The following is a 23,687-nucleotide window of genomic DNA, read 5'->3' as shown; positions in this document are numbered from 1 at the left end:
CGGAGAACTCTTGTTTAGGAAAAATTTTTAGTTGTGATGGGAATACAAATGATACACCACGTGTTTTAATAGGAGTGGTGGGAAATTTTATTTTTTAAGTTATTAACTTTTTAGCACACATATTCCACTATTTGTATAATGACACGTGGTGTACCACTTTACGTACTGATCACACTGAAAAATCTCACATTGCTTAGGGATTAAACAGAGAATGTCCTGTGACATTAATTATATTCTCCTTTTTTTTTTCTTTTTTTTTTCTTTTCTCACAATTTTTGTAGTTATATATTAAAGATTATAATTGTAAATTTTTTAGTTGTTGGTTCATACAATAAATTCTAGCACGATCGTTAAAATTGTAACTGCATTTAGGATTTGAGTTCCGGAAGTCACTCAAGACCCTCCCTTCCCTGAGCCGGTTTCCCCGACTCACGACGGGACCTGCGTGTTTCGGTACGTCTTTTCTCTTTCCTCTCTGTCTCTGTCTCTCTCTAAAACCAGAAAGCTATAAAAACCATATCGAAATCGCCGGTGAGCTCGTCTTTTCGATTCATAAAATTACTACGCTTTTCTCTTTTCATTGTTTATTTATGGAACACATCTATTTGCGAAATTTCACAGTTTAGACGTTGTTAGAATTGTAATTCTGCTTCAAGACCGTCTTGAACTGCAAGTGCGTTTGCAAAGAGTGGCTTTCTATAATTTCTGACCCTCAATTTGCTCGTCTCCATCTTCCAAGTTCACCCATTGGGATCTTGATGAAGGTTTGGCGATCTTATTCGTCAGTGAAAAAACTTTATTTGGCCCAGATAGTAGAGACTGCTGCTGGTTCTGATTTTGGGGTCGAAAAAATGATTTTCACTGCCAAAAATAGCCTGCCCAATTTCAAGTTCGAGTTGATAAACTCTTGTGATGGTTTACTTTGTTTGTATGGACCGGAAACTGATGGTATGTATGTGTGCAACCCTGTGTTGGGTGAGTGGATCTCAATTCCACCTAATGATAATGGTAGGCGTCGATGCGGTTTTATTGCACTTGGATATAACATTGGGACCAATGAGTACAAGGTCTTGCAAACAACCTCATCTAACAACGAATTCTATGGTGAGCGTGAGGCTGAGATATACACCCGTGGCACATGAGTTTGGAGAAGCATTGGAAGTGTTCCTCAAACTCTACTTAAGAGAAACAGAGACGAAGCAATTCAGTTACCGTTTGACGCTTTTCTGCACGGAGCTCAACATTGGGCTCCATATGACTTGTCACAGTTTTCTATATACGCTTTCAATTTTGAAAGCGAACAATTTCGATCGCTACCCGCACCTACACTCTCACCTGGGCTCGTGGAAGCAATGCATGAGGGGTATTCAGATTATTTACAGTTGGGACAGTTAGGACGCTGTCTCCTTCTATGTGTGCATGGTAAACCGTCTACCAAATTAGAGTTCTGGGTTATGAAGGAATGTGGGGTCCAACAGTCTTGGACTCAAATTCTTGTCATTGAGAACTTGTCCCCAAGATGTTTCGGGTACATGCCAATTATGTTTTTGAGTAATGGAGAAATCCTAATAGCATACGTGGAAGAGCAAAACAACCGTAGCGGCAGCCGGCTTGATGGTTGTTGCAATCTAGAAGCAAAAACTTTCAGGCGCTATAGTTACTAATCGCACCCAAATTTTTTTTCATGCAATTGCCTACAGTCCATCCTTTGTTTCACTCTACGATGTTGCAAAAGGAGAAGCTGAAAAGTACTTAAATTACACTTAAGATATGCTTCTCTTCTATTGTTTTTATATTCCCTTTTTTATTTATGGAAGCTGATGTTTTTGTAGGAAAATACTATTGATATATTGCATTTGTCAACTTACATTTATATCTGTCAATCTCCACAGATACTGCATCTGCATGTGAAAGTTTGTTCGACTCAGTTTTGTTACTTCAGCAATGTGTTAACAGATTCCTTTTTCTAAATATGACTTCAGCTTATCAGTTTTTGCATTTGTATGTGTTAGTGTTTTGTATGAATGGAAGAAGAAGAAAAGAAGGCACTGAGAATGTAAAATGACTGCTATGCTCTTTGCAAGTCACAGAGGAAGCTTTCTTCTTTTCTGTAAAAGTATATTTCTTACTCTGCACACACAATCGTGCAAAAGGAATAATTCTGTTAACAATGCTTAGCTGGATCTTTTCCTTCTAGATAAAACGATCACAGCCACTCATCTAGCAATACCTAGGATCATCACACATGGCACTCATGGCCTTACATATTTAGATCTTACACTTGGCAATTTCTAAGCACAAGTGAATACACAATTAAAAACAGGATTATTCTCAAATACTAATCAGCTCATGGCTTATAGTTCAACACTCCCCTTTAAGCTTTGAGCTGATTTGACTCCAAGCAAACCTCTGAGATAGCTGAATCGATCCTTTGCTAATGGTTTTGTGAAGATATCGGCTAACTGCTCTTTTGTAGGACAGTAAACTAGAGCAATGATTCCTTCTTGCAGAGCATCTTTGATAAAATGATATCTTCGATCAATATGTTTAGTCTTTTGGTGAAACACTGGATTCTTTGTGATGGCAATTGTAGATGTGTTGTCACACTGTAATGGAGTGGCTTCAGTTTGAAGTTCCCCAAAGTCTTCCAGTACGAACCTCAGCCAAATTGCTTGTGCAGTCGCCTCTGAAGCACTGATGTATTCTGCCTCAGCAGTTGAAAGTGCTACACATGTTTGTTTAACTGATGCCCAAGAGAAAATCCCACTGCCAAAAGAGAAAGCATATCCTGAAGTGCTCTTGCTATCATCCACTGATCCTTCCCAGTCACTGTCACAGAAACCAATCACCATAGAGTTTGTACCTTTCACATACTCCAGACCATAGTCTAATGTGCCCTTAATGTATCTGAGCACCCTTTTGGCAGTTCCATAGTGTTTGTTTGTGGGAGAATGCATAAACCTGGCAAGTAAACTTGCTGCATACATTATGTCAGGTCTTGTAGCTGTAAGATACAGTAAGCTCCCCACAATCTTTCTGTACTATTCTTCATTTGCTGGACCACTTCCATCATTCTTACTGAGTTTTTCAGCTGAAATCAGTGGTGTAGACACAGGCTTGCATTCATTCAACCCAAATTTATTCAACAAAGAAGAGGCATACTTCTTTTGATGAATAAAAATGCTGGAATTAGTTTGAATGACTCCCATTCCCAGAAAATGATGAAGTAGACCCAGATCAGTCATCTCATATTTCATCATCATATCCTCTTTGAATTCTTCCAACATTTCATTGCTGCTACCTGTGTAGACAATATCATCTACATAGATAGACACAATTATAATATCCTTTTCTCCCCTTGACTTGATATATAGTGTTGGTTCACTAAGACTTCTTTGAAAACCACACTGGGAGAAGTATGCATCAATTTCTCCATACCAGGCTCGAGGTGCCTGTTTCAGTCCATAGAGAGCTTTATGAAGCCTATACACTTTATCTTCCTTGCCTTGCACTGTGAATCCTTCTGGTTGGTCTACATATACTTCTTCCTGCAGTACACCATTCAGGAAAGCCGATTTAACATCGAGTTGGTACAATCTCCAGCTCTTTTGGGCAGCTAATGCAATGAGAGTTCTGATAGTGTCCAGTCTAGCCACTGGAGCATAGGTTTCGTTATAGTCGAAACCAGGTTTCTGAGCATAACCTTTGGCAACCAACCTTGCCTTATTTTTCAAGACTGTGCCATCCAGATTCAATTTAGTTTTATAGACCCATTTAACCCCAATGACAGGCTGCATTGTTGGTCTATCTACTAATTCCCATGTACCATTCTTCTCAATCATAGTCAACTCATCCTGCATTGCTTTTAACCATGATTCATCTTGAGCTGCATCTGTATATCTTTCAGGCTCCATAACACACAGATTACATTGAGCAAAAATATCATCAAGATTTCTCCATTTCAGAGGTGTGTGGTCATAAGTTTCTGACAGCTTTCCAATTTCAGGAGTGCAACTTACTTGTTCTTGTGTATGAGAAGAAGAACTAGAACTGTGAGAACTTCCTTCAATCACACTCATCTCATATGAATTCACACCAACTACATTCTCAGGTTGATCCTGAATGTAAGTTGCAGCAGCTGAACTTTGTGAACTTTCTTTCCAATTCCAGGTCATAGATTCATCAAAAACCACATCTCTTGACAAGATTAACTTGTTAGTACATGGATCAAATATTCTATATCCCTTCTCACATGTAGCATAACCCACAAATACACCTTTAACACTTTTAGCATCTAGCTTCTGTCTTGTCTCAGTAGGTATATGAACATAGCATAGGGAACCAAAAATCTTGAGATGTGCAAGACCTGGTTTTCTGCCACTATAGGCTTCAAAAGGAGTTGTATTTCCAAGTGCCTTTGTAGGACACCTATTTAGAATATATACAGCTGCGTGTACAGCTTCAGCCCAAAGAACATATGGCATACCTCTATCATGAAGCATAGTCTTTGCCATTTCAACCACAGTTCGATTTTTTCTCTCCACCACTCCATTCTGTTGAGGAGTATAAGCCATGGTGAGTTGCCTTTGAATGCCTTCAGTTTCACAGAATTTAGTAAACTCAGAAGATAGGAATTCCCCACCCCTATCACTCCTTAGACTTTTAATTTTGAAACCACTCTGCAGCTCCACCATTGACTTGAATTTTTTGAAATAATTGAATGCATCAGATTTGTATTTGAGAAAGTACACCCAAATCATCCTTGTACAATCATCAATGAATAGCATGAAATATTTGTTTCCAGCCAAGGATGGATTCTGCATAGGACCACACAGATCAACATGGATAAGTTCCAGGGGACAGTTTGCCATCCAGGATTGTTTCTTTGGAAACCAGTCTCTATGTTGCTTTCCAAACTAACATCCTTGACATACATCTTTGATTTCTTCTAGATATGGAAGACCATGCACCATATTTTTTTTCACTGAGTTGTTGCAACCCTCTGAAGTTCAAATGACCTAGTCTTCTGTGCTAAGTCCGAGTAGAGTGTTCTATGCTTGCTTTCAGAACCAACTGATTGTCAGGCAACAGGGAAAGAGGATAGCAACGATTTTCTTTCTTCTTGACCTTGATGACAAGATTGTCAAGTGAAGGTCCATCAAATACACTACACAAACCTCCTCCAAACACTAGATAGTATCCATGCTCATCCATTTGACCTACACTCAACAAATTCTCCTTCAATCCTGGCAAGTGCATGACCTCTCTGATGTACTTCTTCCCTTTGTTAGTATCAATTTCCAATGAACCCATTCCAGCAACATTTACTAACACCCCAGTGGGCATTTGCACCTTTCCAGCAACATTTGTTCTTATATCGACAAGGAGATCAGCATTCCCTGTCATGTGGTTACTACAACCACTGTCAATGTACCAATTTCCATTGACATTTTTCTCTGAGATTGCACTATTAGCATAGAACAAATTCCCTGTCACTTCCACCTGATTTGCAGAATTTGCCTTTTGTACACTCTTCCCTACAGTGTATTCTCTAGCCCAATGACCAAACCTATCACAATTATAACACTTAGGCTTCCCCTTATATCGACATTCACCAAAATGATACTTAGAACACACTCTACACAGTGGTTTGACAGTCTCTTGACTCATTGACTGTGACTGATATGAATTTGGTGCAGGACTAGTGAAAGGTTTCTGTTGGAATCGAGATTTCGAATCCCATTTCTTTCCCTTAGCATTCCAATTCTTTTGGAATTTTGATGAGCCAAATTGAACTCCACTTCTATTTTGCCCCTTTGGACTCACTGAGAATGATGCAAAAGCCTTCTCAGTGGTATCAACATTATGCAAGTCAAATCGTTGCTCTTGACTCTTCAGAATGGCAACCACTTCTTGCAGCTCAACAGACTCTAGACACTTTGTGTTTTCTATAACTAAACAGATGGAATCATAAGGTTTACTTAGACTAATCAGAACCTTCTGCACAAGTCTCTCATTAGAAAGGGATTCACCAAATGTTCTCATCTGATTAATTAAATCATTCAATCTTGTAAGATAACTAGATAGGGATTCATCATCTCGCATTCTAGCATACTCAAATTCTCTTCTAAGATTCTGAAGTTTTACAGATCTAACTTGATCACCTCCATGATATTCTCCATACAGTAGATCCCACGCCATCTTGGCTGAGTCTGCGTTTGCAATCCGAGGAAAAATCTGATCAGAGACTGCGTTTTGTATGATTCCCAGAGCCTTTGCATCTCTCATTAGCACGGTCATCATTTCATCATCGCGATCGTCTTCCGATGACCCTTCAGCTTCCTTCTTCTTCGTCTTCTAGTCAGGTGTTGACACTCCCTTTTCTACCAGGTTCCATAACCCGAGAGATTTGAAGATTGTAACCATTTTGATTCTCCAGAACTCGTAGTTCTCACCGGAGAAGATTGGAGTCCTCACTTCCGAGCCTCCAGATCCATACATGATTTTGATCTGAATCGACAACCTTCACAGATTTTCAGGGGAGCTCCGATTGAGCTTGATAGCTTCACAGATTTACGCCCAGATTGTTAAATCCAACTAGGCTCTGAGGCCATGTTAGTGTTTTGTATGAATGGAAGAAGAAGAAAAGAAGGCACTGAGAATGTAAAATGACTGCTATGCTCTCTGCAAGTCACAGAGGAAGCTTTCTTCTTTTCTGTAAAAGTATATTTCTTACTCTGCACACACAATCGTGCAAAAGGAATAATTCTGTTAACAATGCTTAGCTGGATCTTTTCCTTCTAGATAAAACGATCACAGCCACTCATCTAGCAATAGCTAGGATCATCACACATGACACTCATGGCCTTACATATTTAGATCTTACACTTGGCAATTTCTAAGCACAAGTGAATACACAATTAAAAACAGGATTATTCTCAAATACTAATCAGCTCATGGCTTATAGTTCAACAGTATGTGTTTGCTTCAGCAGAACATGACAGAGCGTTTGGCCTTCGTCGATTGAACTGCGTCTCGTTGCTATAGTAGTACTCAAAACACTTTTTGAAGTTTGACTGATTCAAGAATTAATGCTCATTATTAGAACTTCGTCAACAAAGCAAGTGCTCTTAGGTTCCTTCATACTAATTTACCCTATACTTTATAATATTTGCAGGGTAAGAGAGAAGAAGAAATATAAGAATCACATCGGTGAATGGCAGTCCACAGGATTTGAGTTGGAACAGCATACTTTTGCTGATTGGTTTATTCGAAATTCCTATGTGAGTTGCCATAGTACATCTGTCATTTTTTCTTTTGAATCAATCCAATTGTTTTGCTGCTGTCTCCTTACGGCTGAACAATATGTTTTCTTTTCAGCTAATTCACTATTGTTATGATTGAATGCGCGATGTGTCAGCAAGCTTTCAGCGTGAAGGGTTATGGTTTCGGGGAGGGTGGATTCCGAATGTGTCAACAAATACTGTCGCCACCAGGCTATCGTGATTCTAAAGCAGTTCTTTCCTTTTGCCCTCGTCAAAGACTGCAGCTGCCCGCCTCCGTTGAGACCAGAGTGCAAGTGATAACTCGTTTTGTGAAACGCGTGATATTTGCACAACTAATTGTTAGCTATACCTTATTTCTTTGATAAGAACTGATATTCATTTAATAACTTTTTTGAAGCCTGTTGATTAGTTTTTCTTAAATTTTGAAGTCATCACTTTGTGACACTGACAATGTGTTTGTAGGGTGTTTGTCGACCAGGTTCTTCAAATATATTTTTTGTCCAAACATCCGAAAACTTATTTGGTAATTACTTTAAGTTTTTATTTCTAGCGAGAACAAAAATATGAAAGCTGAAGTTAAATTTTGTAAACTCGAAAAAGTTATATTTTTGAAAAGTGAAACTAAAAATAGTTACCATATAAGTTTTCAGGTTTGGAGAATAAATTTAGTAATCAAAATCTTGCATAACTAGAATAAAAACCCTCATAAAAGGCTTAAATGATAAAATGGTCAATGTTTTAATCATTGGGTCGATTTAATCCCTGTGTTTTCAATTTGGCCAATTTGGTCCATGTGTTCATCTCCGTTATCCAACTAAGGATATTTTCATCTAATTTATGTAAAAAAAAATTTATAATTTATTTGATTTAAAATATTTTAAATGAAATAAATTAAAAATTAAAAGAAAAATGATTCTCCTCCCAACTATCCGACTTCCTCCCTAACATTACCCCCTCTCTTTTCTATGTCACAACCTTAATCATTTTTTAGATTGAAAGTTTTATTTCTTATACATGTAATCGTTGATATGCATTTTTCTGTAAAAAGAAAGGGTAATTATTTTTCATATGAATTTTTAAAAAGAGATTAAATGAAATGTCCTTAATTAGCTAACACATAGACTATTATGACATTTAGGCCTAATTTAAAACAACCAAAACCCTGAATTGAACTATAACTAACCCTATTTGGACTGATAATTATTCGGCCTTGATTTGATTAGGCCCAGACATCCCCTTATTTGGTATTTGATTTTGGAAAGCTGCGGGCCTAATGTTTTTAAATATTATGACGTGGCAGCCATGGGCAGCAAAGCCTACGATGATCAGGCTGGGGAGAATTTTGCAGAGAAGGTTTTGCAGGAGGAAAGTGTTTTTTGATGGTAAAAACTCATAAATAAGGAAGGATCAGGTGTGAACTCACCCTTGCTGAATATAGTCACATCAACCACTTGATAGAGAAATGGCTCAAGCTAGAAAAAGAAGGGGTAATCTACATGGATAAAGACTCTATACAAGGGCAGTAGAATCAGTGGAAAAGGACACTCAACTCATCTAAAAACTCCCAGCAAACCCTTAAAAGCTCTGTCACTTTTCCCACATTCCTTTTGCAAGCAAACCATCACCTTCATGGTTATTAGCTCTGCAAACTCCCAGCAGAGACTCTTAAAAGCTCTGTCACTTTCCCCACATTCCTTCTGCAATCAAGCCATCACCTTCATGGTTATTAGCTCCGCTACATTTCTTGGTGTAGTATACAGTTATGAGTATATTGATGTCCAAGATCAGCCATTAGATCTGCCGTCTTCCCAGAAAATGTTTGAATTCAATGACACTTGCAAAAAATTACTCTTGAGGTGAATGATGTCTTCAACAATAGACTTAATTCTCTAGGAAAATTGTGCATTCCATTAATGATGTTGAATTGTGGTTACTGCTCCTGCGACTTCCTCTTGAATACGACTTTTTATTTTAGGATATACCTTTCCAGACCATAGAATCTGTAGGCTTAGCATTTACTTTTAGGAAATTTTTATTATGAAGATATTTCCTAATAACTCATTGTACCCCTAGTTATTTACAATAACAATAAAACTTTATTCCATTAAGTAGAGTCGGCTGTATGAATTCTAAACGTAATTATGCTCGATTTTGCGTTAAGTTTTCATCCTAATTTAGCCAAGGTGGCAATGATAAAATTTTGTACACTTCGAGGGCCAAGCCCACCATGTTTTTAAGGTTAGCAAACTTTATTCTCTGCCACTGGGCTATGCTATTTGGCCATGGAGAAATTTGTAGATGCTTTATTAATTTGAAATATTGTATGTTTTGAGCAAGGGAAACAAGACATGATTGGCCGTATGGTTTGGAAGCAAGACATGAGAAAAATAAAGCAACCATTAGAGATTTCTTGCGACCCAAAACCTTCCAAACAGGGAGTTTTTTTTTTCTTTACGTGAGAGACCTTCTCTCTGAGTGAGAGGCTTTCTCACTGGTGTGTGAGTGCTCCCAATTTCGTTGGCTTGCTCAGTAGCCGGCCCTAACAATGGCCATAGTCGGTAGCATCCCTTTTTCGTCTTTTTTTGCCTCTCTTCCCACCTCTGTACGCCTGGTTTTCTCCATGTTTTTCGACCCATTTTTCTATGTAATTGATCCCCTATTGCCTCCTATCTAACCATTCATTGGCTTGATCGAAATGTCCCAATTCCAACCTTCATTTTTCTTCTTCTCCCTCAAGTTTTTCCACCTCCATGACTTTAATTCATCCATTTTCTAATACGCTTCCACCCTCCATTGTTCTCACAAATCTCAAGATCTGTAACCATGTCTCCACCCTTATTTTGAGGATTTATAGGAAGGTGTTTAGAGCTACGGCTCGGGTGTACACACTACTACCTTCCAATTGTATGCTCAGCTTTGTTGCTGGGGGAAAGTATTTTTCTGTCCCCTTCTTTCTGCGTATGCTCATGTTCCTTTTTTTGCTTTTTGTGGAGCCTAAAATAATCCAAAAATTCTAGAGGCGACACGTGGACTTTTATTCAAGAAGGACAAGATTGCCCTCAATAAATGGGTAGGCTTCTCAGATGCTCCCACCTGCAGCTCACATCCCTGAAGGACTTAGCAGCTGAACACAATTGCTCACAGCTCACTTGCCCTTGGCAAGGAATTAAAGATAAGGATTAATTACCCAAATCCTATCTTTAATACATTCCTACTTGAAGAATAACTCCAATCAAGTAAGTAATCCTAATTTAAATAAATTAGGGATAATTACACTATTATCTCAAGATATTATTTCCTATTTAATATCTTGGAAATATTTAGAGAATATCTCTCCATTAAACACTATATGGCCGGCTCTATCCCTATAAATACCCCATATTCTACCAATTTTGGAGAGCTTTTGCAGCCCTAAAAAGCCTTAAACACTTTACTCTCTCAGAGAAACTAACTTAGGCATTGGAGATCCTTTGACCTAACACCCCCCCCACCTCGTGGGCGCATGAGGTTTAGGTCTTTGATCAAAGGTGTTGATTGTTTTGCAGGTGCATTTTCATCAAGACTGAAGATGGCGGAAATTTGCATCGACAAATTGGTGCTTTCATTGAGAGCTGATTCAAAATACTCGAAGAAGCCTCTCACATTAGTTTCTTGAATTTTCTGTAACGTTGAATTTCTCACACATCGTATCAAGTAATTTTTCCTAGAAAAGTTTCTTGATCAATCTCTGGAGAAAGGATACAATGGTAGGAAATTCAAAAACTACGATGAACGAAACCTTATACGTGGAAGGATTTGGACCGGAGAGTGGAGACGAGGACATAGCCCCACGATGGTGATCCTCAAGGCTCAACACGACGGCAGAAGGAGCCCTACCGCAGCTGAGCCGTGCCACCACTATCGCTACGGTGACCCAGCAGTTACGACACCACTCATACCAAACCCTAGGCAGGAGGCCCAGGTCTACTTCTAAGCCCATGGGTAGGAGGCCCAAAACTTGGCAGCTACCACAGCAAGCCTTGGGCAGGAGGCCCAGCCTAATGCAACAACATGCCTTGTTACACAGCAGGCTTGAATCTGAGCTCAGAATTCGGCAACTGCTGCTAACCAGGCAGCACAACTAGCCCAAGACCAAGCCACTCAGCCAGTAGGCCAAGATGTGGTAGCCCAATGACTATGAGGGCCCACGGCCATGCAGATCCAAGGCAAACAGGTGCCGGTCCAACGCGCCCTGCGACCCAATCTATTTCGAGGCCACCTCTAACAATCCAAATTCCGACCACAGGTCCCACAATCGACTCAGGGTTACTTACATCTCACTTTTCTGTAGGACTGCCCGTTATGGGCTTAAGTTTTGTACCTGTAGTCCATTATACTTCTACCACACATGGAGATGCCCATCACCCAAGCTCTTCTAATCCATTGACAAACGCCCTCGCGCAGCAGACGACCTTGGTGAACCAACTCTTTGAGCACATCTAAATATAGTGCACCTCAGATGAGGTGTCTCGAAGCAGAACAAGGGCAGAAGAACTTGACTTATTCCAGCAACGTCCTGATAAAGAGCCGCTCAGCCCACCACGAACCGTACGTTCTGGTAGTGTGGGCTCTCGTTTGGGCCCTCGGGGAAATGTTTTCTCCTTCCTAGATATGCAGAGAAGAGTATATTCCCAACTCAGCTCATGACTCAGTGTGCTTTCGAGGTTGGGTCCACACTCCGATAAGCACTCAAGACCTTTCATAAGAAATGTCCATATGAGGCTATGTCTACAAGGAGATCCTCCTACGAGGTAACATAGTAGTCAGCAGCATGACGCACAGAGAATAGCACGTGAGCAGTCCAGCTCAAGTTTCACTGGCAGCCCCTACCCAGAGCGATGGCGGGCAGCGCAAGGCGAACCACGTGTACTGCAACTGACAAACAGGATGAGCCGAAGAGCAACAAAGACAGGAGGAGGTACAAAGACTCGTAGTAGAGCAACAGGGGCAGCTGGAGGCTCCACTGCCTCACCAGGCGCAAATCCAGGAAGAGGTACAAAGACTCGTAGTAGAGCAATTGCGCGGATTGACACTACCGACGATGCCCTTTGTAGAGATGTAGCCAACCTGAGCAGGTCACCCTTTACAGACGAAATTGAGCAGTCGAAGCCACTGCGGAAGTTCAGCCTGCCACATTTCACTTTATTTAAGGGAAATGAAGATCTGGACAAACACTTGATACACTACCGAAGTGCCTAACACTCTACGCCAACGATGACGCTCTCATGTGCAAGATCTTTGCCATGATGCTCCAAGGTGAAGCGCAAGACTGGTTCTACACCATGCCGCCATGTTCAATCTGGAACTTTGACAGACTTTCCTTGGTTTTCACTCAGAAATATTCGTCCTGCCACTAGATTAAGAAGAAGTCTGACCACCTTTTCAGCATGAAGAAGGACCCGAATGAGTCATTCCGCACTTATGTCAAGAGATTCAACGCGGAGAAGGCAAAGATTATCGGTTGTGATGACAGCATTGCATGCTTAGCTTTCCAAAAAGGGTTCTTAGCAGATCACCCACTTTTCGGATAATGGATTATAGGCGAGAACTGTCCCTGGCAAACTCTTATGATTTGGCAGAAAAACACTCCCTCTGGGATGAAGAAAAGCGCTCCCAAAAGCTGCTTGAGTAGCCATAGAAAGACACAAGATCGACTCAAAAAAAGGTGAGCGACAAACCGCTCAACAACAAAAGCAAGCTAGAAGACAAACGCAGGGATCGGACCCCAGCAAAGGAAGGTGCATCGCCCAAGGCATACACCAAGTTCTTAGTCCTAATTAGCTAGATCCTTCGCAACCTCCAGGATAAAACCATGGTTCATGCCCCCGCCACCTTTAAGGGGTAACACTTCTAAGATGGACCAGACCAAGTATTGCGTGTTCCACAGAAGTCTTAGGCACACAACCAATGATTACACCACATGGAAACGGTACCTTGAGCAGCTCGTGAAGGAGGACAAGTGCGACCAGTATATCGATAGACCAACTGCCCGAGCAAGGTGAGAAGCAGATGCCGATACCGAACCCCCAACCAAGATAATCCGAATTAATGGAATCTTTACCGAATCTGAGCATTTTGGGGCCACCAATAACTCCAAGAAAAGGAAGATCCAGCAGGCGAGATCGGTCAATCAGGTTCAAGCCATAGATTTTGTACTTGGACCAATCGTCGGCTTCACCAAGCAGGACGCTGAGGGAGTAGACTTTCCCCACAACGGCGCCCTGGTGATTTCTGTACAACTGGCCCACTCTATCGTTGATAGAGTCATGGTGGACAATGACAGCTCAGTCAACCTCCTACAACTGTTAGTCATCCAAAAGATGAGCTTGGAAAGCAAGATCCAACGCAAAGTAGAGGTCTTGATCGGATTCAACGAACTCACCTCAACTGCTATTGGCATTATCACACTCAATGTAACCAGGCTCCCGATTGTCTTATCATATACCTTCTTGATCATCAGTGATCCATCTCCTCACAATGGGATATTGGGTCGTCCCTGTCTAGTGAACATTGGAGTTGTGACATCGATCGAGTATCAGAAAATTCGATTTTGCATACTGGGAAGAACAGTCGGAGAGATCAAAGGCGACCAGGCCATGTTCAGGCGATGCACTGTACAAGTTCTCAAGAAGTCGAAAAAGAAATCTTTCGCCTTCGTAGTAGCAGCTGAAATGTAGAAAGACGACTTTACCTTTTCTAAATAGGAATTACAGCAGGTAGGTCGAGAAGATGGCGTCAAGGTCGACAATGCGCTGGAAGATGAATCAGGATGGAAACCCGAAGAGGATGCCAAAAACATCATTCTTGACCCCCATCAGCTAGAAAAGATGGCTAGAATCGACTCACGTTTGAGCTTAGCGGAGAAAGAAGAACTTATGGCTTTCCTTAGGGAAAACTGCGATGTCTTTGCATGGTCACCCTTTGGCATGCCTGGCATTGACCTAACGATAACTTGTCACAAGTTGCACGTTGATCCCGCCAAACCTGTGATCTAGAAAAGGCGACACTTCGCACCCAAGCAAGTATCAATCATTGAGGTAGAAATCAATAAGTTACTAGAGGCCGGGTTCATTGAGGAAGTGGCACATTAAGCATGGCTAGCCAACGTCGTGTTAGTGATGAAAAAAGAGAAGGGCAAACACAAGGCATGCCCTAAAGATAATTTCCCGGTTCCCCGAATTGATCTGCTCATTGACTTAACATCCGAGAACTAGTTGCTCAGTTTCTTGGATGCGTACTCAGGCCACAATCAGATTGCCATGCGCAAGCTTGACAAAGAAAATACCGCATTCGTGATCTAGCGAGGCACATACTGCTATAAGGTTATGCCATTTAGCCTCAAGAACGCAGGAACAACCTACAAATGACTCGTAAACACGATGTTCAAGAAGCAGATCACAGTCATCATGGAAGTCTACGTCGACGACATCATGGTGAAAGGTAAGCAGCAGTCAGACCACATTTGCAACTTGGCAAAAACTTTTGCCATTCTCCGAGAATACAACATAAAGCTTAACCCAGCCAAGTGCACATTCAGCGTCTCCTCAAGCCAATTCTTAGGGTACCTTGTAACCCAACAAAGAATCGAGGCTCATCTAAGGCAGATCAAAGCAATCCTGTACATGAAATCGCCCACAACTCTAAAAGAGATCCAAAGTCTGATCGGACGAGCAGCCGCACTCAATCGTTTCCTTTCGCGATCCACTGATCGATGCAAGCCCTTCTTTAAGGCAATAAAAAGGCACAAAAGGACAAATGAGACAATGAGTGCGAGAAAGCATTTCAGGACCTGAAGCAGTACCTGACATCACCTCCACTACTATCCAAAATGGAAGTAACGGAGAACCTATACATCTATTTGGCAGTATTAGAAGTAGCAGTAAGCTCTGCCCTTATACGAAAAGAGTTGGGGGGTCAACTGCCTGTATTTTACACATCTAAAGCTCTCCTCGATGCAGAAACCAGATACCTGAAGATTGAAAAACTAATTTTGGCGCTAGTTGTTGCAGCTCGGAAGCTCATACCCTACTTTCAAGGGCATCCGGTCATCATCATGACCTAATACCCACTGCAATTAGTTTTGCACAGTCCAGACGCTTCTCAACGAGTGATGAAGTGAGCGTTGGAACTTGGTCGATACGTTCTAGCATACCAACCTCGCACATCGATAAAAGCCTAGGCACTGGTAGACTTCATAGCAAAATTCACCCCAAGCCTAAAAGATGTAGCAACACGACCCGAAAGCGCCCCGGAGGCAGCCAAGCACCCCATAGCCTTACCTGCCCTACTGATGGAGATTTTTGGCATTTGCAAGTCGATGAATCATCCAACCATCAAGGATCTGGGGCATGCCTAGTTCTCACTACCCCAGACGGCTTGATGCTCGAGCAGGCAACTACTCTAAGCTTTAAAGCATCAAACAATAAAGCAGAGTATGAAGCCCTACTAGCAGGTCTTCAACTGGTAAAAGACTTAGCGGTGAAGAAGCTCATGATTTATTCCTATTCCCAGCTGATCACAAACCAAACCTCACAGCAAAGCAGCCAAGGATGGCCCGATACCTTGAAAAGGTACGAGAGTAACAAACGACATTCCAGGCGTACACACTCACTCAGGTTTCACAAGCAAAAAATACCCACGCAGATGCATTAACAAGCCTAGGCTCTGCGTTAGACCATCAGTTTAAGCGCTCTATTCCAGTCTAAGTACTTGGAAAAGCCAAGCATATATGAAGAACCAGCAGTCAAGGTGGCACATATAAGCACAATCCCAAGTTGGTAAGATCCCATCATTGACTACATAGTCAATGGAACATTCCCTGCAGACCGACTGGAGTCCAGAAAGCTTCAAATGAAGGCGGCACGCTACTATATGTGGAGCGGCATGCTTGCTCGAAGATCATTTTCAGGACCACATCTTCGCTGTCTATCGCCTTCCGACGACCTGAAGATTCTTAGCTCAATCCACGAAGGCGTCTGTGGAAACTATTCTAGGAGGACGTTCCTTGGCGCAAAAAGCTCTCAACGCTAGCTATTATTGCCTAACCATGCATCAAGATGCCAAGGATTATATGGCAATTATTCCTCCCAACCATGCATCAGTACACTCTGGGTGTATGGTTTTGAGGCAATCATTCCTCCCAATGTCGTAGTGCCAAGGATCAACACTGTACTGCCGAATCTCTAGTAGAATAAAAAGGAGATGGCCACTAACTTAGACCTAGCAGAGAAAGAACACGAGAAGTTATCACCCACATTGCGGCCTATCAGCAGCATCTCCTCTCCAGCTACAACAAAAGGCAAAAATCTGGCAGTTCCAGCTAGAAAACTTAGTCCTTAGAAAAGCCGTCATCGCCTTCTAACGGGAAGGCTCCAAAAAAGATGGCTCCCATCTGGGAAGGATTGTACAAAATCAGCCTGAGTAGGCGGAAAGGGCAGCTACACCCTCACCACTATGAGCGACAAAGAAATCAACAAGCAGTGGAATGCCTACAACCTGAGGAAGTACTATGTGTGACCTCTCACCACTTCTTGAACCCTGTTTAAGAAAAACAAGTTCAAAGACTTAAGCAGCTCGACAAACAGACCTCGTACGCCGAGGATTATCAGTTGTTAAGACATTATTGCCTATTAGCAAAGTTAATAAAAGCCTTTAGTTTCAATGAAGATTGAAGGAATTATTCTCAAGCCTGGGCCAAATGAATAAACAAACTGACCAACCCTTGCGATAAGCAGAAGACACCCCTTGCCCAACAGATATGGTGTAAAACACCCGTTACCCGACAGACATGGTGCAAGACACCCGTTGCCCTGCAGACATGGTGTATGATGCCCACTGCTCGGCAAACATAATGCAAGACGCCGGCTGCCCCGCAAACATGGCGTAAGATGCTTGCTGCCCAGCAGACGTGGCACAACCACCCCTGTGACAAGCAGAAGACGCCCGCTGCACGTTCAGACATGGCGTATCCAGAATATCCAGATGTGGATGGGTAATACGATTGCTCAGTTTCCCCTGATGTCAGCGACTACCTGAGCCGGACAATTCCCATAATTGGCCAAAATAGTCCTTCCACGAGAATAGACTTAGCCAACTGAAGGATTCAATTCTGCGGGACCTAGGTATCTAACCTGAAGAGTCAATTCAGTTCAGGACCCCTACCCATGAAAGATGTCACGTGAACAAGATGGTCTGTCATCAACGTGCAAATCTTTATGAAGTGGCTTGATTTCAAAGTGTTGCAATACCAGTTAAGCGACCTGTGAGATCAAAGCTGCGACCCGAAAGGATATGGTCCTTGAGGAGTGACTTCGCCTACACCTTAAGCCAAAAAATGGCTCCGAGAGCTAGGGATGACTCCTGAAGTGGTCATGCGGGTCATTTGCTTCTGTAAGTAAGCCGAGACTTATACCTACTATGATTACGCTGACTTGCCTGCTTACTTACAAGCAGCATTTCCAGTCGATGATCTATGGTTTAAGTTTTGCTGGGACAAAGTCAAGTGTCACGACTATAGCAGCTACTGGGATTTCTTCTGCTTCCTACAAGAAGCACGAGTCCAGTCGACGACTTTATAAGTTAAAAATCTCGCAATGTGCCCTGGGAGGGTCAAAGCTCAAGAAGCCACAAAGTTGAGTGTCATGACTATAGTAGCTATGTGGACTTCCTCTGCTTCTTACGAGAAGCAATAGTCTGGCTGATAACTCTATAAGTCAAAAATCTCGCAACATGCCCTTGGAAGGCCAAAGCTCAAGAAGCCACAAAGTCGAGTGTCACGACTATGACAGCTACGTGGACCTCTTCTGCTTCCTACGAGAAGCACGAGTTTGGCCGACGACTCAATAAGTCAAAAATCTTGCAGTACGCCCCAAAAGGGCTAAAGCTCACGAAGCTACCCAAAGCCAAAACTGAAGCCTAAAGTGACTATGTGAGTCAACTGCTTTATCGAAGTAGCCCACTCAACTGCCCGTCCTACGGCAAAGTTTTGCAAAACGCCTTAAGTAGGCAAGGCTCCTGAAGCCCCAAAGCCAAAACTAAAACCTAAGTGATGACGTGGGATCAACTGCTTTGTTGAAGTAGCTCACCCAGCTACCCGTCCTACAGTAAAGTTTCGCAAATGACATGGCGAAATAGAACGATGAAGCAAAAACAAGGAAAGCTGTTTATTAAATTTCTAACAAATTGATAAACCGGCTCGAAGGTCAACAACATTCAAGCAAAGCACAACAAAAAGGAAAATAAGAAAACTCCTAAGTCTAAGCAAAAAGACTATTCCATAGCAGCTTGCGCAACCACTGGTTCCTCGACTGCTACGCCTTCAGTAGCTGTGCCATTCCTAGCAGCCAAAACTTTTATCAGCTCATCCTCAGCTGCCCCTGCCTGGACTGCCTGACCCTTAGTTGCTCTACCAAAGGCAGCCTCAAACGAGAAATTAAGCAGATCAACTGGAGAACTAGAAAAAGTCTCGAAGTCCTTCTCGGAAAACTCATAATCCAACGACCTACCCTAAAGATGGTCTACATAGCCAAGCTTGTAGAAATCGACATGACAATAAGCAAACGCTACTTCGTGGCCTGCTTTCTCATTCTTCAGATGCACATTCTTCTCAACAAGTCCAGTGTGAGCACCCTGCAACCCATCCAATTCATTTTTCAGGTTCTTGCTAACATACAGCGCACCTTATAGATCTATCTCATTGGACTCAAGCTTACTGGCAACTTCCTTGAGACAAGACACTTCAACATGCATGAAGATAAGCTCCTCGTCCTTGGAAAAACTCTTTATCCTTGGAAAAACAAGCAGTTCGTAGCTCTGAATTGATATGCTCAAGGTCCTCGACCACCAAAGAAACACGACTGATTTCATTCTCTGCAGCTTCCAACATTGCTTGAGTCGCACGAAACCTAGCATTCAAATGGGGGATCTCTTGATGAGTGATTTCTTGATTAGCGATCTCTAGTTGCAAAGAAGTGGGGGTAAAGAGATCAGACCCCTTTAAAATGGCAAGTTCAAATTCGAGCTTCTCGATCTTTTCAACCGAGCGAAGCTAAGCCACCAAAACCACTTCGGCTTCCTTAGCACACTTGACAGTATCCTGATCAACATGCGCAGACTCAATTGCCAGGATCAAAGTCTTATGCATTGTAGAAATTAGGGAGGACTTCCTTGAGTAGCAGGACGCTACGCAAAGGAATCTGAAAGGATGACAACTTTCCCAACACTGTCGACAGACTTGGCACATGCATTGACGTCCTCAAGCAGGTCAGCCTTCAGCAACGTATAAACTTCAGGAAACTCTCCAGTCTCAGACTTGGTGGATTTCTCACAACTGCCGTGCGAGCAAATTTCCCCTTCTCAGTAGACAAGTTAGTCACGACAGAAGGAGGAGTAGGCCCTAACGCCACCTTAGCAGCATAATCCACTTTCCTGCTCTTCATAGTGATGAGCCTCTCAGAAGCAGAGCCAGACTTAGCTCCCAACAAACATTTCCATACAAACCTATACACCAGAGGCACCACTAAACTCTTCCGCTGAGCAAGTCTCTCAGCAATGGATGCGGTCATCTTTAGAGTAGTAGGTTTCATAGGCTTAGACCCAACAGTCATCTTCGCCCTTTTAGGGGATGTTAGATCAATGATAAACTTCTAGGCAACAGGACGAGCTCCCACAAGCAGCAGAAGAAGTCTTTGGCTTCTTCTCAACCGAAGGCTTATAAACAGGTGAGGAAGAGCTCTTCTTTCCACCACTATTGGCAGCAAGCTCTACAGCAACGATCGGGCGAGCCAACACATCGTCCTTTATCCGCTTTATCTATTCCTTCGGAGGTAGGCCACCATTCTCCTGATAAAGAGGGACTGAGCAGCCAGCACCACTCACAGTACTCGGCAGGAATGCCCAAGGCGATGTACTTTCTTTATATCTACCGAAGTCCTGGGGATTGAGCCAAACTCCGAATCTACGCAAAAGTAAGAAAGACGATCAATAAATTGAAGTCATGAAGTAACTCAACGAAAAATTCAAGCAGGACAAGAATGAAGCAGTTCACTTACCACATATAAAGGTAGTCGGAACATACAACTCAGGAGAAGAGTTAGACTCCTACTCTCCGTTCACCTCTAAGGTATCTCTCGCTCACTTATGATTGCCTTTGCTGGAAGCATCAAACATCTTATGACGAGACCTCAGCTGCTCCACACTTTCCTTGTGGCTAATCTTAAAGAAGTACCAAAACTCATTTATGGTCAAGCCAAGCTCAAAGAACTTGCTCAAGTTTGAAAAACCCATCATCGCACGAATTGCATTTGGGAAGCACTGAGCAGGCGTGCATTTCATGGAGCAGATCATCTCTTGGAAAAGATGCGGCATGGGAAAGGTGAATCCCAACACGAAGTAATACAGATGGAATTTGATGGCCCTCATTCTAGTAAAGGTACCCTCGCCGCATGGTTCACAGCCGCTATCATCCTTCACCCGCTTGACGCAAATCTCTGATGGAATTGCATGCTTGTACGCCTAAAAAAAATCCCGAAACAGTTCGTCGGAATTAATCTTGACGTGGTAGCCTTGAAGTAGCCCACCTTGCATAGAAGAACCACCTGGACGGTACAAAGGTGAAGGGTATTTGTCACTTTTGCGATCAGAAGAAGACATCTCAAATTCTCTGCAAAAAGCACGAAGGAAAAATATTTAGAAGATAGCTTGCAAAAAAAAAAAAAAAAAAAAAAAAAAAAGAAAAAAAAAGCAAGATATATGTATATTTATATATATGCCCAAGGAGTAGCGCAGCCCCAAGGCTGCTCGACCCAGCGAAGGGGAGGCCCATGCCTCCACCCATTTTCTCTCCTCCACGTCCTAAGAGCCCCAAGAAGCAACCCAGGCCTCACAACCTAGGTCCCGTGAGGAAGGTCTGCCCACGCCGGACCTTCTTATTTCCTTCCCGCCTGCCCAGGCTCCAGGCCAGTAGCCATGCAGACCCGGCCCGAGCTGGTTTCCCCACACCGGCCAACACCCTTGCCAAGCCACATGTAGCCCGTGGCCTCCCTGCCACGCCACATGTAGCCCGTGGCCTCCTTGCCACGCCATTCATACATCCTTGGCACCCACGAAGCCAATTTTTCAAGCCCCAAGGCTCCTAAAAAATTCAAATTTTCTTTACCTTGATGCGGCGTGGAAAAAAAAGAAGAACAACAAGAAACAACTCTTCGCAAAGGCAAGAAAAAAAGAACACTAGGGGAGGGGGAAGAAAAAAAATATCCTCTGGCTTCTCTTCCTTGTTGAAATAATGATCGTTCTCTAACTTTATTTAATTCCCTACTTAAGGCAAAATTAAATAGGTGTTAGGGGCAATTATTTTCCTTTTCCTAAAAGAAGTCTATCTCTAAATTAAGAAAGAAGATCAAGTTCAAATTGAGAAACAATTCTACAAGCCTGAGCAGCTTGGGATTCCTACACCTACAATCCTTTTCCTGTGTGCGGCACAGTAGGTGTGGGGGTATTTGTGGAGCCTAAAATAAGGACAAGATTGACAAGATTGCCCTCAATAAATGCACAGGCTTCTCAGATGCTCCCATGTGCAACTCACATCCTTGAAGGACTTAGTAGCTGAACACAACTGCCCATAACTCACCTGCCCTGGGCAAGGAATTAAAGATAAGGATTAATTACCCAAATCCTATCTTTAATACATTCATACTTAAAGAATAACTCCAATCAAGTAAGTAATCCTAATTTAAATAAATTAGGGATAATTACAGCATTATCTTAATATATTATTTCCTATTTAATATCTTGGGAATATTTAGAGAATATCTCTCTATTAAACACTAAATGGCTGCCCCTAGCCGTATAAATACCTCATATTCTACCAATTTTGGAGGGTTTTTGCAACCCTAAAAAGCCTTAAACACTTTACTCTCTCAGATAAACTAACTTAGGCATCAGAGATCCTTTGACCTAACCCCCCCCCCACCTCGTGGGCGTGTGAGGCTTAGATCTTTGATCAAAGGTGTTGATTGTTTTACAGGTGCATTATCATCAAGATTGAAGACGGCGGAAATTTGTATTGACACTTTTCTATTCCAGTCCCTTCTCGGGTTGTTTGAATAAAATTCTAGAAACTGAAGCAATTGCAAAAATAAAAAAATAAAAAGAAAGAAAAAAAAAAAGAAAAAAAAAGAAAAAGAGAAGACAAAACAAGATGAACTAAAGGCGTTAAAATTCAGATCCAAAAATAAAACTTGAAAAAAAAAAGTGCGCCTTTAATTCAAGCGATGGCTTAGTTCCAACTGCCTACTCCATCTTCCCCTCGCAAACTTGATTTGGGATTTCTCCCGTCTTTTTTATTTCCTCTTTCATAATTTATCCAATTTTAGAAATAGTTTTGCACAGAAATTTCAGATCCAAAAGTAAGTAGTTGGTTACCATCGTTAAAGCCAACAAGCTTTTGGTGGTTTCGCATGGCAGATAATCAGAATTATTTGACATACAACAAGTAACATTGTGGAAATTTTAAGTTTGTTTGAATGTATTTTTCATAGATTGATGGAATGTACAAAGGGGGGGGATATAGAATGAGGTAGAAGGTTACAAGCAACCCTACCTTGTCAAATCCTACTAACCCGGTAAACTCTAAAGTTGTCACTCCTTAAATTAAGGGAGTACAAGAAGTAGCTAGCACACAATTATCAACAAGTCATCTAGATGTCAATCTTCCTCAAATTAAGGGATTAGACTTAATAGAGAATTCCATGGAAAGAGTGAACATAAAATCTGGCAAGCATCAGTCACCTCATATTGTCTAATATCCATATGCAACATCAGTCACCCCATATCGTCTAATACTCCCGCTCAAGCTGGATTGAGGAGATTGATCGAGCTAAGCATTGTCAAGGAGACGCTAAAAAGGAACTAAGGGAAGTGCTTTTGTGAATACATTTGCCAGTTGATCATGATTGCGAGTATAGATGGTTTGAATAACTTGGGATTGAACTTGTGCCCTAATCTAGTGATAGTCCACCTTAATATGTTTGGTCCTTTCATGGAACACGGGGTTAGTAGCGATATGCATGGCGACTTGATTGTCACATATGAGTGACATTAGAGTAGAACTAGAGAATCCTAAGTCTAAAAGTAACCCCTTGAGCCAAATTAACTCACATGTTGTCAATGCCATTGCACAATATTCAGCCTTCGCACTAGAACATGCAATAACCTGGTGTTTTTTACTTTTCCATGTGACGATGTTTCCTCTAACAAACCTACAATAGCCAGTGGTAGACTTCCTATCAATTGCATTTCCGGCCCAATCTGCACCGGTGTAGCCACTGATTTGAGTGGATTGGTTGTTCTTCATAAGAATACCTC

At 42.0% G+C, this 23,687-nt stretch overlaps 1 pseudogene; it reads left to right on the top strand.

Annotated features, from left to right (window-relative positions):
• The first annotated feature begins 644 nt into the window (after window positions 1–644).
• On the top strand, window positions 645–7,691 carry LOC103963812 (annotated as a pseudogene).
• The last annotated feature ends 15,996 nt before the right edge of the window (window positions 7,692–23,687 follow it).

The sequence above is a fragment of a genome, unplaced genomic scaffold (assembly GCF_019419815.1).
Source record: "Pyrus x bretschneideri cultivar Hongxiangsu unplaced genomic scaffold, Pyrus_bretschneideri_v1 Contig31, whole genome shotgun sequence".
NCBI lineage: Eukaryota > Viridiplantae > Streptophyta > Magnoliopsida > Rosales > Rosaceae > Pyrus > Pyrus x bretschneideri.
The sequence above is the reverse complement of the archived record's forward strand: the minus strand, read 5'-3'. Positions and strand labels throughout refer to the sequence as shown.